Source organism: Thalia democratica, chromosome 1, assembly GCF_965202585.1.
Source record: "Thalia democratica chromosome 1, ktThaDemo2.hap1.1, whole genome shotgun sequence".
Lineage (NCBI taxonomy): Eukaryota > Metazoa > Chordata > Thaliacea > Salpida > Salpidae > Thalia > Thalia democratica.
The window spans coordinates 113,857,694-113,874,669 of NC_139165.1; positions in this window are offsets into that span (position 1 = coordinate 113,857,694).

A 16,976-nucleotide genomic window follows, 5' to 3' on the forward strand; every position below is an offset into this window, starting at 1 on the left:
ATTAATAAATTTGAAATTGAAGCCGATCACTTCTACCCCAACCATTTATAACTTGACATAACTATTATTTCTACCATTATACAGTTAACCTATAATTTAATTATTTTTTATAACAAAAAGTTGACAGCCTTTAAATATTAAACGGTTTTAACTTACTATAAAAAGTTTTTTGCGGAACAAGGTAACTTTAAACATAAACTTATGACGTCAGTAAAAGCTTTTGATAAATTTTTGTAGGAAATTCTGAACTTATAAAATTGTACATTATAACTTAAATATTATTATTATAAAATGTTAGTTAACAACTTAACTTATTAAAATAAAAGGCTCATTTTCAAAGCAAAATTTGTGAAAACTTAATGATCAAATGATCTGATAAAAATGCAAATAGTTATTCTCCTCTTAAATTACAGACAATCAATTGTGATATAAACTTATCACTCAACCAGATTTAAAAACATTTAATCTTCATTATAAACATTGGCAATTCAATAAATAAACTGCAATTACCTTTTTACGAGTAAATTTTACTTAGAATAAATTGTGTTTAACACGTATAAAAAAATTAAAAAGCATATTTATGTTGAAGCAGAAAATAATTTATACAAAAACATGACTGCTGTAGCATTATTTATACATACTTCTACTAATAAAACACCAACTAGATTACTGTATATTTATAAAAAAATTATTTTTGTGCTTATTTTAACTAAAACTTTGTCAGTTTAAGATAAATATTAGAATTACAGTATCAATGGTATATTAAATCTAGTGTCAAAATTCAAAACTATAAGTCAAAAGTTAAACCATTACAATCATTATTAAAATTTAACCAAATATTTTTTTTACAGACTACCGAAAATACAAACCAAGAACATTTATCTAAAACGAAAGTTATAAAACATTAAACTTTTTTAAATTAATTATAACTTTTAAACAGTTACATGTTACTATGTTTGAAATTTGCAGCTTTGTATGAATTAACTTTGTATTGAATTTACAATTTGAAGCTTGTAGCTATTTGCCAGGTTAGTATTTATAAATTTTAAAATTTACTGCTTTATTACGTTATAAATTGATAGCTGTTTGCATGTTAAATGGTACAAAATATTATATTTCCAATAATATCATTATTAACCATGTTGGATGGTTTTAAATTAATGTGCCAAGACTCAGACTATATGGTTATTATGCGGTAGTTATTTAAACAAATAAATGTAACTTAAAAATGTGTTAGAATAATTATGCCGTTAGTAAAAGCTTTAACAACAATAATAAATTTAAATTTTGATCATTTAAAATAACTTAAACAACAATTATTAAGAGTATTATACACTATAAACTGGCTAATCATATGTTTATAACAAGATCAACTTGGTAACAAAAAAATAAACCACTTATTATAAATAATTAAAAGGTAATAAAAGATAAAAATCTCAAAATACTTTTATCAACAACTATGACAAAAAAATAAAAATGTTATAAAAAAACCATATAAAATCTCTATTATGAGTAGATGGAAATGAATAAATTGCAATCATATATTAATCATATTAGTCTATTTTTAAAATATTAACAAATAAAAAAAATAATTTATAAATTTCGAATAAAAACACCTAAAATATATACTACGAGTAGTTGTTGAAGATAAATAAAGAGAAATCATATGTAAAAAAAAAATGAAAATTTAATACAATTAACACTGAGACCAATCATTTCTAACCCGGTTTTACTATTATGCTAACAAAACACAACTAACACATATTTTGAATACTTTTTATAACAGCGGGTCAGCATCATTTCTTTAGTAAAAAATCAAACTTGATTTAAAAAGTCAGTTGCGAACCAAAAAAATTTATCAAAATCAAAAACATATCTTGAAAAGACGTTTTGACAGCAAAAACAAAAAGTGCTTTACTATGAATAAAGTACAAGTTTAACATTATATTTGGTAACAAATTCATTCAACAGAAACCATTAACACACAATACACAAATTTTTGCTACATAAGATATTGTCATCATTTAGCTTCACTGACTGGATAATAAAACATAGCTTAAAAATGTACAAATTTATATTAGTCCACCTTTTTACTTGATATTTTAAATTTAATTATTCATATACTTAGGAATATGGAATGCACTAACCATTTTTAATGATTTTATTCTAAAACGGACGATTAGTCGATTTATTACTTAGAAAAGAGATGGTTTTATATAAAAAAAAAAGTAATTTAATATTTGCTGTAAAAGACCATGACGTCAGTGGAAAAATAAGACGACAAGTTTTAAAATTTGTTTTATAATTACAAGTTATGTAAATTAATGTTTCTTAATTTTCTTTAAAGTTTATAAGTTAGTTTTAATCTGTTATTTTTTCAAATTAACTAAACTCTCTAAATAATATATGTAGCGTAAGGTTCAAAACATATAGTTTTTTTTCCCACAAAATTTAACACTATTTTCTAAATTGGCGTTAAATTTCGTGATAACCTCTCAAAAGGGGTAAATAATTAAATAAAGGTTAAGAAAAGCTGCTCGAAATTATACAGCAGTCATGTCATTGTTCAATAAATAATACAAGAATTATACATTAACATGTAGGGTTAAATTAAATTTATTAATATAAAAAAACACTTAAAGTTTAGTAATATAAAATACTTTTAAATTTAAGTTAGATATTGTTTTGTCCTTCAAATATAACAATTTTGTCGTTCAAATTCTTAACTGACGTCATAATCTTTTCACACCAAATGTTAAAATACATCTGTTTTTATTTTATTATTTTTAATTGTTCGTCTTCTTAAATAACTTGAGAAATTTAAAATCATTTTAAATAGTCAAATAAAAGTCAACTGCCAAATAAACCTCACTTACCTAAAGTTTGTAATTCTTATCTACACAAATTATTAGTATTAATTAAAATACTGCATTTTTATCATTTTGCACAGTTTTAAAATAGTTTAACATAAGGGTTGATCATATTAATCCACAAGCTTTTGGTAGACTGAGACTTATCTTAAACTTAATCTTATCTCACGTTTTTTGCTTTACTGACTTGACTGAGACCAGTTTCGTCCTGATCAGTCACAACCAGAATATTGCAGTTTTCCATCTACGAACGGTTTATACATGCACATACTATATATAAATTTAAACTTTTCTCACGGAATACGAAATTCCTGGCTGTTGCTCTGCTTACTTATGTTTATGTTTTAGTTGAAAGTTTTAAAATAGGTTCAGCTCAGTCTTTATCGTATAAATTGAAATTACGTTTAAATATATTTTGATCATCTGCGCCATTGATCTATAGAGTTGTAATGTTAAATTACAACTTAATGATAAAATGAAACAAATTTTCTAATTGTTATGTCATTTATAATTAGTTATGTAAATAATATACTTAACCAAGAAGTCTTCTAAAAATAAGGTGAAATATTGATATTAAGTTACTATAAATTAGCTAAAATAATCAACTGATATTTAGTACTGTATAACACTCATGATAATAGTCTAAGTATTTCTTATGATATCCGAGTTTTTTACTTTTTTTAAAACAATTACTGAAGTCATAAATTTTAACCACAAATTTTTTATATACTTGCTCTTTTATCAAGAGTCGTTAAATACTTCTCTCATCTTTATCTTAATACCAACCAGCTTTATCGGTTAAGGATCATGACCTAATTTAACTGGACTAAGTACATTTGTAAAGGTTCTAAAAAATACTTAGTTTAATTCTACGCTTTTGCATACAACACTGCACAAATAATAGTTCTTTTTATTTTGTACTTCATTAATTACTTTAAAACTGTTTATTATGGTTAGTAATGATAAGATCCCATTATTTATAGCCATTAATATGCTAGTAATCACACAACTTAGTGGTACTGATTTTTTATTTATACTTTTCACCTAGAGTTTTTATTGCTTATACAAGTTCTTGGTAAACTAATATATTCATTAATATTGGAAAAATTTGAAAAAAAAAAATTTAATTCAATTAAAGGTAAAATTGTTAATTTATCCTTATGATTGTGCTAAAACTTTCTACAAATTTTGCTTTAAATATCAAAATAAAGCTTATTTTATTTAAGGTCATTCTATTTTTTATGCTTAAATATAAATTAAATAGGTATCAATATTTAAAAAAAATAAATTATAATATTTAGCTTATATGTTCAAACAATCTTTGGAGTTTATTTAAAAATTCATCTAAAAAAAAATTCTTCTTAATTTCCCACTGACGTTATTATATTTCACATAAATATTAAGTTGTACTTTGTTATATAAAAGTATCTCTTTTAGTAATCAGTTGTCCATTTATCAGTTAAGGTAATTTAAAACCATCCTAAATGGTTAATGCATTCCATGTCCCTAATTATATTAATAATTAAACTTTAAAAAGTCTTAACTTATCTCAATGTGCTGGCTTAGTATCAACTAAAAAAATTAATATGTTTTAATTTTTACATTTTTAAACAATGTTAAATTATTTAAACAGTGAAGCTTAGTAATAAATTGTAGTGTATTGTGTGTAAATGGTTTCTGTTAAATAATTTATAATAACCTGTATAATGATAAACTTTTGTTATTTGCACAAAAAGTATTTTTAAAATATGTTTTATGATTTTGATAAATTAATTGGTCCTCTAAGGACTTTTTATAGCAAATTTGACTCGTTGCTAATAAAAGGCTGCCAACCGATTGTTATAAAAAGTAACTAAAGTATGAGTAAATTTTACTAAAGTGTTTACTTATATAATTACATATGATTGCTTTTTTTTATCTTCATCTACTCATAGTATAGATTTTGTGTGTTTTTTGTTTAACACTTATATATGTCGTTAACATTTTAATAATAGTAGTTAAGCGTGGATGTTTGAGATTTTTATCTTTTATTACTTTTTAGTTATTTATAATTGTTGTTTTATTTTTTGTTACCAAGTTAATTTTGTTATGAACATATGATTTAGCTAGTTTGTAGTGTATGATACTCTTAGTAATATGATGATCACGTTATTGTAAATGGTAAAGATTAAAATTTATCATTATCACCCTTAAAATGTTTACTGACGTTATAGTTATTTTAAACTCACATAAGTTTGTTTAAATAACTACCAGATACCATTTAATTAATAATTATACATTTATCTTATACGGTAAAATTGTGTTTTCAAGTAGCGAATTTAACGTAATAAAGTGGAAATAGCTACAAGCTTCTAATTGTCTTGTTTGATGTAAAAACCTCGTAAACAGTTTTATTTACATTAAAATCTGCTTAAAATTTATTTATTACATTTCAAATGCACATAATTTTATATGTCTAATGTTTTAAAATAAAATATTTATTTTATATTGTTTTAATCTATGTAAATGCTTAAACAAATAATTTTGTTCACCAATCATCGAAGTACTGCACAAAATAAACTTTTAACTGATGGTATTAAAATTACTTATTAGTAAAGCACTAAAATTAATATTAATATACTAAAATTATTAACAAATACACTAGTTTATATTTTATATAAATACTAAATATATATATAATCATTATATAAATAAATATTATAATCTAGTTTATATTCTATAAATATAAAGTCTTAAAACTTAAAGGACTCTTTAATTTAAAGTTGTTGAATTTTATCTAAATTATAGTCTCAAATATTCTTTCATATTTAATTAATCACTGAAACGTTCACATTTAGTAAATAGTTAATTTTGTAAGTTTAATTTTCTAACAAACTAACATTCTTAATGCTTTTTTTTTAGTTTACTACATAAAAAATTACAATTTAAAAATTAATAGTTATAGACTTTGATTAATCATATAAATAAAGACATTTATTAAACAGTCATGTACATAAAATTTTCATACCATTAAGTTATTACTAGATAATTTGAATCTAATACTTTCGTTAATATATTTACATATATAGTTTTATAATAATTATTAACCTTTAAAAAACGCGCTCAAAAAGTTTGGTTTTAGTATTTGGTGTACAAAGAACATTTTATTTATCGAGACGCACTAAACGGATACCTTTTAACATTTTTTAAACATGAGGAATGTTTTTTATGTTTGTTGTTAACAGTTTTATAAAACCAAACTTACAATATTGTTGATGTGTTTTAAGTTTAAAATTATAGCTACTTTAATAAAACAGTTAGTCTAAAACTTATGTTTTATAACTAGAATGTTGTAAATAGTATGACGAAAAATCTAATTAAGCATATTAGCACACTTTACACATAAGTTTGAAATCATTGACAGTTGAATATTTTTGTGTTAAGCAACTTAATTAGTTTGTACAGCTTCTTTAATTAGCTAGCTGGATTTAAATAAAATTTAACTAATATTATGAAGCTTATTATCATTTATTAAAGAAATAATTAATACTACTTTTATTGAACTTATAAACATGTTCAAGTTGCTTTAAATTAATACTTTTGTTTGCTCAAAGACATAAATTTTATTTGACTTGTTTCTAACAACGTAAACTTAATGACCTATTTAGATACTACGGCTATTCTGAAATTATTAAAGCATTAAAATGTTTATGTGCTGTCTCTATTTAGTGCAGTCTATGATAATATTTATGTCTTGTATAAAATTTATAACTGACATAAATAAATATTTTTTTAGATATATTTTGAAATTATTTGTCTAGCAAAACGTTTTTATCTTAAAAGTCAAACTTTCATCATGTACTGATCACCAGAAGTTATTTAAATAGTAAAATAAATTATAAATTAATATCCAAGTCTGTATGTTTATTATTTGAATAGCTGTTAAATTTGCACTAAAGTACAAAACTACATGAGGAGACAATATTGCACGAATGCACAAAATTACATGAGTATACTTTTGCACAAAGACACTTTTGCCCGAGGAATAAAATTGCATGAAGATAAAATTGCACGAAGATAAAATTGCACGAAGATAAAATTGCACGAAGACACTTAATCTTCAGATTGACCGAGCAAAGTCGCATTCTTGAGATATTGTTGCAAACACAAAGTCATCTCGTTAATTAGTTTGTGTATAAAGTTTTTGGTTTTTTTTTTTCAACATCAGCAAAACTTACAGGATACTCTAGCATTTTACCCGCGTCTAATTGAATTTCTAAAGTTAAAACCTAAAAGCAAAGTTTAGTTCGTGGTAGGCTGCAATTGCTTTAGCTTATTCTTCAAAAACAAATCGGCTAAAAGCACCTTTACGTCAATAATACTAAAGTTACGTTTAAATTAAAGTAAAATTAATTTTTTTATTAAATAAAAATAAGTTTAAGTCAAAGTATTTAAAAAAATTGAACATAAAAATGTAAAAATTTATGCTTTGAATCAAATATACTTAAAAAAAGTTTGTTTAAAAATTAATTTTACGCTAACAGATATCTTGCAATAAACATATACAACTACAACTATACTAGTTAACAAATAATCCAGTTATTTTTTTTTCATTTCAAAGTTCTTTATTGTGTTGATTCTCTTTACAACTGTACATAAAGTTCTTACAACCATCTTTATATATATTTGTTACGCATGATTGCACATGAAATTTAGAGAGAAGCTCTTCGTTCTGGATGATTGACTTTGTTTTCTTACGTGTCCAAACAAAAAAAATGGCAAGTAAAGCGGATCATCTATCACACTTCTTCTTTTTTGAAAAAAGTTTTATAAAACTATTTTTATAATAGTTTTACCTGTTTTTTGATAAAGATCTATATGTATCAAAAAACTGTTGTCTGATAAATGTAGACGCATGCGTTTTTTTTCAATGTTTATTTTTAATTAGTTAGTTAATATTATATATATTTTTTAGTTAGTAGACATACATAAAAATAAGATTTTATAAAGAAATTAATTTGTTCAAAGTAAATTAATATATATTTTTTAGTGTTTAAAATGAAATAAAATTAAACCTTACTTATGTTTTTTTGTCTTCGTCCAACTAAGAAACTTTTTTTGAGAAACATCATAAAATATTCAGACAATAAAATAATTTCAAAACATTTTTAACTTTATATCTGTGTTGACAACCCAGATATTTAGTATTCAAAACCAATAAAAGTAAAAGCCATTTTTGTATATTTCATACACTCCAATGTAAAGTTTTTCCATTTGCGGTCCTGATATAAAATGCATTTTTCTATTCACAATAACTTTGTCATTTTTTGTCTCATGAAGCTGTAAAATATCTTAAAATGTTATCCAGAGTCTAAGCTTTCCGACGGTGTCTTCAGATTGACCGAGCAAAGTCGCATTCTTGAGATATTGTTGCAAACACAAAGTCATTTCGTTAATTAGTTTTTGTTTAAAGTTTTCGATTTTATTTTTCAACCTCAGCAAAACTTACAGGATACTCTAGCATTTTACCCGCGTCTAGTTGAATTTATAAAGTTAAAACCTCAAAGCAAAGTTTAGTTCATGGTAGGCTGCAATTGCTGTAGCTTATTCTTCAAAAACAAATCGGCTAAAAGCACCTTTACGTCAATAATACTAAAGTTACGTTTAAATTAAAGTAAAATCAAATTTTTTATTAAATAAAAATAAGTTTAAGTCAAAGTATTTAAAAAAATTAAATATATAAATGTAAAAATTTATGCTTTGAATCAAATATACTTAAAAAAAGTTTGTTTAAAAATTAATTTTACACTAACAGATATCTTGCAAGAAACATATACAACTACAACTATACTAGTTAACAAATAATCCAGTTATTTTTTTTCAATTCAAAGTTCTTTATTCTGTTGATTCTCTTTACAACTGTACATAAAGTTCTTACAACCATCTTTATATAGATTTGTTACGCATGATTGCACATGAAATTTAGAGAGAAGCTCTTCGTTCTGGATGATTGACTTTGTTTTCTTACGTGTCCAAACAAAAAAAAAATGGCAAGTAAAGCGGATCATGTATCATACTGCTTCTTTTTTGAAAAAAGTTTTATAAAACTATTTTTATAATAATTTTACCTGTTTTTTGATAACGATCTACATGTATCAAAAAACTGTTGTCTGATAAATGTAGACGCATGCGTTTTTTTTTCAATGTTTATTTTTAGTTAGTTAGTTAATATTATATATATTTTTCAGTTAGTAGACATACATAAAAATAAGATTTTATAAAAATATTAATTTGTTCAAAGTAAATTAATATATATTTTATAGTGTTTAAAATTAAATAAAATTAAACCTTACTTATGTTGTTTTTTTGTCTTCGTCCAACTAAGAAACTTTTTTTGAGAAACATCATAAAATATTCAGACAATAAAATAATTTCAAAACATTTTTAACTTTATATCTGTGTTGACAACCCAGGTATTTAGTATTCAAAACCAATAAAAGTAAAAGCCATTTTTGTATATTTCATACACTCCAATGTAAAGTTTTTCCATTTGCGGTCCTGATATAAAATTCATTTTTCTATTCACAATAACTTTGTCATTTTTTGTCTCATGAAGCTGTAAAATATCTTAAAATGTTATCCAGAGTCTAAGCTTTCCGACGGTGTCTTCAGATTGACCGAGCAAAGTCGCATTCTTGAGATATTGTTGCAAACACAAAGTCATCTCGTTGATTAGTTTGTGTTTAAAAATTTTAATTTTATTTTTCAACCTCAGCAAAACTTACAGGAAACTCTGGCATTTTACCCGCGTCTGGTTGAATTTATAAAGTTAAAACCTCAAAGCAAAGTTTAGTTCATGGTAGGCTGCAATTGCTGTAGCTTATTCTTCAAAAACAAATCGGCTAAAAGCACCTTTACGTCAATAATACTAAAGTTACGTTTAAATTAAAGTAAAATTAAATTTTTTGTTAAATAAAAATAAGTTTAAGTCAAAGTATTTAAAAAAATTGAATATAAAAATGGAAAAAATTATTTTTTGAATCAAATATACTTAAAAAAGTTTTTGTTTAAACATTAATTTTACACTAACAGATATCTTGCAATAAACATATACAACTACATCTATACTAGTTAACAAATAATCCAACTATTTTTTTCAATAATGTTCTTTATTCTGTTGATTCTCTTTACAACTGTACATAAAGTTCTTACAACCATCTTTATATAGATTTGTTACGCATGATTGCACAAGAAATTTAGAGAGAAGCTCTTCGTTCTGGATGATTGACTTTGTTTTCTTACGTGTCCAAACAAAAAAAATTGCAAGTAAAGAGGATCATCTATCACACTGCTTCTTTTTTGAAAAAAGTTTTATAAAACTATTTTTATAATAGTTTTACCTGTTTTTTGATAAAGATCTATTATGTATCAAAAAACTGTTGTCTGATAAATGTAGACGCATGCGTTTTTTTTCAATGTTTATTTTTAATTAGTTAGTTTATATTATATATATTTTTTAGTTAGTAGACATACATAAAAATAAGACTTTATAAAGATATTAATTTGTTCAAAGTAAATTAATATATATTTTATAGTGTTTAAAATATTATAAAATTAAACCTTACTTATGTTGTTTTTTTGTCTTCGTCCAACTAAGAAACTTTTTTTGAGAAACATCATAAAATATTCAGACAATAAAATAATTTCAAAACATTTTTAACTTTATATCTGTGTTGACAACCCAGATATTTAGTTTTCAAAACCAATTAAAGTAAAAGCCATTTTTGTATATTTCATACACTCCAATGTAAAGTTTTTCCATTTGCGGTCCTGATATAAAATGCATTTTTCTATTCACAATAACTTTGTCATTTTTTGTCTCATGAAGCTGTAAAATATCTTTAAATGTTATCCAGAGTCTAAGCTTTCCGACGGTGTCTTCAAATTGACCGAGCAAAGTCGCATTTTTGAGATATTGTTGCAAACACAAAGTCATCTCGTTAATTAGTTTGTGTTTAAAGTTTTTGATTTTACTTTCAACCTCAGCAAAACTTACAGGATACTCTAGCATTTTACCCGCGTCTAGTTGAATTTATAAAGTTAAAACCTCAAAGCAAAGTTTAGTTCATGGTAGGTTGCAATTGCTTTAGCTTATTCTTCAAAAACAAATCGGCTAAAAGCACCTTTACGTCAATAATACTAAAGTTACGTTTAAATTAAAGTAAAATCAAATTTTTTATTAAATAAAAATAAGTTTAAGTCAAAGTATTTAAAAAAATTGAATATAAAAATGGAAAAATTTATGCTTTGAATCAAATATACTTAAAAAAAGTTTGTTTAAAAATTAATTTTACACTAACAGATATCTTGCAATAAACATATACAACTACAACTATACTAGTTAACAAATAATCCAGTTACTTTTTTTCAATTCAAAGTTCTTTATTCTGTTGATTCTCTTTACAACTGTACATAAAATTCTTACAACCATCTGTTATATATATTTGTTACGCATGATTGTACATGAAATTTAGAGAGAAGCTCTTCGTTCTGGATGATTGACTTTGTTTTCTTACGTGTCCAAACAAAAAAAAAATGGCAAGTAAAGCGGATCATGTATCACACTGCTTCTTTTTTGAAAAAAGTTTTATAAAACTATTTTTATAATAGTTTTACCTGTTTTTTGATAACGATCTATATGTATCAAAAAACTGTTGTCTGATAAATGTAGACGCATGCGTTTTTTTTCAATGTTTATTTTTAGTTAGTTAGTTAATATTATATATATTTTTTAGTTAGTAGACATACATAAAAATAAGATTTTATAAAGATATTAATTTGTTCAAAGTAAATTAATATATATTTTATAGTGTTTAAAATTAAATAAAATTAAACCTTACTTATGTTGTTTTTTTGTCTTCGTCCAACTAAGAAACTTTTTTTGAGAAACATCATAAAATATTCAGACAATAAAATAATTTCAAAACATTTTTAACTTTATATCTGTGTTGACAATCCAGATATTTAGTATTCAAAACCAGTAAAAGTAAATGCCATTTTTGTATATTTGATAAACTCCAATGTAAAGTTTTTCCATTTGCGACCCTGATATAAAATGCAATTTTCTATTCACAATAACTTTGTCACTTTTTGTCTCATGAAGCTGTAAAATATCTTAAAATGTTATCCAGAGTCTAAGCTTTCCGACGGTGTCTTCAGATTGACCGAGCAAAGTCGCATTCTTGAGATATTGTTGCAAACACAAAGTCATCTCGTTGATTAGTTTATGTTTGAAAATTTTGATTTAATTTTTCAACCTCAGCAAAACTTACAGGATACTCTAGCATTTTACCCGCGTCTGGTTTTATTTATAAAGTTAAAACCTCAAAGCAAAGCTTAGTTCATGGTAGGTTGCAATTGCTTTAGCTTATTCTTCAAAAACAAATCGGCTAAAAGCACCTTTACGTCAATAATACTAAAGTTACGTTTAAATTAAAGTAAAATTAAATTTTTTATTAAATAAAAATAAGTTTAAGTCAAAGTATTTAAAAAAATTGAACATAAAAATGTAAAAATTTAAGATTTGAATCAAATATACTTAAAAAAAGTTTGTTTAAACATTAATTTTACACTAACAGATATCTAGCAATAAACATATACAACTACATCTATACTAGTTAACAAATAATCCAACTATTTTTTTCAATAATGTTCTTTATTCTGTTGATTCTCTTTACAACTGTACATAAAGTTCTTACAACCATCTTTATATAGATTTGTTACGCATGATTGCACAAGAAATTTAGAGAGAAGCTCTTCGTCCTGGATGATTGACTTTGTTTTCTTACGTGTCCAAACAAAAAAAATTGCAAGTAAAGCGGATCATCTATCACACTGCTTCTTTTTTGAAAAAAGTTTTATAAAACTACTTTTATAATAGTTTTACCTGTTTTTTGATAAAGATCTATATGTATCAAAAACCTGTTGTCTAATAAATGTAGACGCATGCGTTTTTTTTCAATGTTTATTTTTAGTTAGTTAGTTAATATTGTATATATTTTTTAGTTAGTAGACATACATAAAAATAAGATTTTATAAAGATATTAATTTGTTCAAAGTAAATTAATATATACTTTATAGTGGTTAAAATGAAATAAAATTAAACCTTACTTATGTTGTTTTTTTGTCTTCGTCCAACTAAGAAACTTTTTTTGAGAAACATCATAAAATATTCAGACAATAAAATAATTTCAAAACATTTTTAACTTTATATCTGTGTTGACAACCCAGATATTTAGTATTCAAAACCAATAAAAGTAAAAGCCATTTTTGTATATTTCATACACTCCAATGTAAAGTTTTTCCATTTGCGGTCCTGATATAAAATGCATTTTTCTATTCACAATAACTTTGTCATTTTTTGTCTCATTAAGCTGTAAAATATCTTAAAATGTTATCCAGAGTCTAAGCTTTCCGACGGTGTCTTCAGATTGACCGAGCAAAGTCGCATTTTTGAGATATTGTTGCAAACACAAAGTCATCTCGTTAATTAGTTTGTGTTTAAAAATTTTGATTTTATTTTTCAACTTCAGCAAAACTTACAGGATACTCTAGCATTTTACCCGCGTCTGGTTGAATTTCTAAAGTTCAAACCTCAAAGCAAAGTTTAGTTCATGGTAGGCTGCATTTGCTTTAGCTTATTCTTCAAAAACAAATCGGCTAAAAGCATCTTTACGTCAATAATACTAAAGTTACGTTTAGATTAAAGTAAAATTAATTTTTTTATTAAATAAAAATAAGTTTAAGTCAAAGTATTTAAAAAAATTGAACATAAAAATGTAAAAATTTATGCTTTGAATCAAATATACTTAAAAAAAGTTTGTTTAAACATTAATTTTACACTAACAGATATCTAGCAATAAACATATACAATTACATCTATACTAGTTAACAAATAATCCAACTATTTTTTTCAATAATGTTCTTTATTCTGTTGATTCTCTTTAAAACTGTACTTAAAGTTCTTACAACCATCTTTATATATATTTGTTACGCATGATTGCACATGAAATTTAGAGAGAAACTCTTCGTTCTGGATGATTGACTTTGTTTTCTTACGTGTCCAAACAAAAAAAAAAATGGCAAGTAAAGCGGATCTTGTATCACACTGCTTCTTTTTTGAAAAAAGTTTTATAAAACTATTTTTATAATAGTTTTACCTGTTTTTTGATAACGATCTATATGTATCAAAAAACTGTTGTCTGATAAATGTAGACGCATGTGTTTTTTTTCAATGTTTATTTTTAGTTAGTTAGTTAATATTATATATATTTTTTAGTTAGTAGACATACATAAAAATAAGATTTTATAAAGATATTAATTTGTTCAAAGTAAATTAATATATATTTTATAGTGTTTAAAATTAAATAAAGTTAAACCTTACTTATGTTGTTTTTTTGTCTTCGTCCAACTAAGAAACTTTTTTTGAGAAACATCATAAAATATTCAGACAATAAAATAATTTCAAAACATTTTTAACTTTATATCTGTGTTGACAATCCAGATATTTAGTATTCAAAACCAATAAAAGTAAAAGCCATTTTTGTATATTTCATACACATTTGCGGTCCTGATATAAAATGCATTTTTCTATTCACAATAACTTTGACATTTTTTATCTCATGAAGCTGTAAAATATCTTAAAATGTTATCCAGAGTCTAAGCTTTCCGACGGTGTCTTCAGATTGACCGAGCAAAGTCGCATTCTTGAGATATTGTTGCAAACACAAAGTCATCTCGTTAATTAGTTTGTGTTTAAAGTTTTTGATTTTATTTTTCAACCTCAGCAAAACTTACAGAAAACTCTAGCATTTTACCCGCGTCTAGTTGAATTATTAAAGTTAAAACCTCAAAGCAAAGTTTAGTTCATGGTAGGTTGCAATTGCTTTAGGTTATTCTTCAAAAACAAATCGGCTAAAAGCACCTTTACGTCAATAATACTAAAGTTACGTTTAAATTAAATTAAAATCAATTTTTTTATTAAATAAAAATAAGTTTAAGTCAAAGTATTTAAAAAAATTGAATATAAAAATGTAAAAATTTATGCTTTGAATCAAATATACTTAAAAAAAGTTTGTTTAAACATTAATTTTACACTAACAAATATCTTGCAATAAACATATACAACTACAACTATACTAGTTAACAAATAATCCAGTTATTTTTTTTCAATTCAAAGTTCTTTATTCTGTTGATTCTCTTTACAACTGTACATAAAGTTCTTACAACCATCTTTATATAGATTTGTTACGCATGATTGCACATGAAATTTAGAGAGAAGCTCTTCGTTCTGGTTGATTGACTTTGTTTTCTTACGTGTCCAAACAAAAAAAAATGGCAAGTAAAGCGGATCATCTATCACACTGCTTCTTTTTTTAAAAAAGTTTCATAAAACTATTTTTAGAATAGTTTTACCTGTTTTTTGACAAAGATCTATATGTATCAAAAAACTGTTGTCTAATAAATCTAGACGCATGCGTTTTTTTTTCAATGTTTATTTTTAATTAGTTAGTTAATATTATATATATTTTTTAGTTAGTAGACATACATAAAAATAAGATTTTACAAAGTTATTAATTTGTTCAAAGTAAATTGATATATATTTTATAGTGTTAAAAATAAAATAAAATTAAACCTTACTTATGTTGTTATTTTGTCTTCGTCCAGTTAAGAAATTTTTTTTGAGAAACATCATAAAATATTCAGACAATAAAATAATTTCAAAACATTTTTAACTTTATATCTGTGTTGACAACCCAGATATTTAGTATTCAAAACCAGTAAAAGTAAATGCCATTTTTGTATATTTGATAAACTCCAATGTAAAGTTTTTTCATTTGCGGTCCTGATATAAAATGCAATTTTCAACACAATAACTTTGTCACTTTTTGTCTCATGAAGCTGTAAAATATCTTAAAATGTTATCCAGAGTCTAAGCTTTCCGACGGTGTCTTCAGATTGACCGAGCAAAGTCGCATTCTTGAGATATTGTTGCAAACACAAAGTCATCTCGTTAATTAGTTTTTATTTTAAGTTTTTGATTTTATTTTTCAACCTCAGCAAAACTTACAGGATACTCTAGCATTTTACCCGCGTCTAGTTGAATTTATAAAGTTAAAACCTCAAAGCAAAGTTTAGTTCATAGTAGGCTGCAATTGCTTTAGCTTATTCTTCAAAAACAAATCGGCTAAAAGCACCTTTACGTCAATAATACTAAAGTTACGTTTAAATTAAAGTAAAATTAAATTTTTTATTAAATAAAAATAAGTTTAAGTCAAAGTATTTAAAAAAATTGAATATAAAAATGTAAAAATTTATGCTTTGAATCAAATATACTTGAAAAAAGTTTGTTTAAACATTAATTTTACACTAACAGATATCTAGCAATAAACATATACAACTACATCTATACTAGTTAACAAATAATCCAACTATTTTTTTCAATAATGTTCTTTATTCTGTTGATTCTCTTTAAAACTGTACATAAAGTTCTTACAACCATCTTTATATAGATTTGTTACGCATGATTGCACAAGAAATTTAGAGAGAAGCTCTTCGTTCTGGATGATTGACTTTGTTTTCTTACGTGTCGAAACAAAAAAAATTGCAAGTAAAGAGGATCATCTATCACACTGCTTCTTTTTTGAAAAAAGTTTTATAAAACTATTTTTATAATAGTTTCACCTGTTTTTTGATAAAGATCTATATGTATCAAAAACCTGTTGTCTGATAAATGTAGACGCATGCGTTTTTTTTCAATGTTTATTTTTAGTTAGTTAGTTAATATTATATATATTTTTTAGTTAGTAGACATACATAAAAATAAGATTTTATAAAGATATTAATTTGTTCAAAGTAAATTAATATATATTTTATAGTGTTTAAAATAAAATAAAATTAAACCTTACTTATGTTGTTATTTTGTCTTCGTCCAGTTAAGAAATTTTTTTTGAGAAACATCATAAAATATTCAGACAATAAAATAATTTCAAAACATTTTTAACTATATATCTGTGTTGACAACCCAGATATTTAGTATTCAAAACCAGTAAAAGTAAATGCCATTTT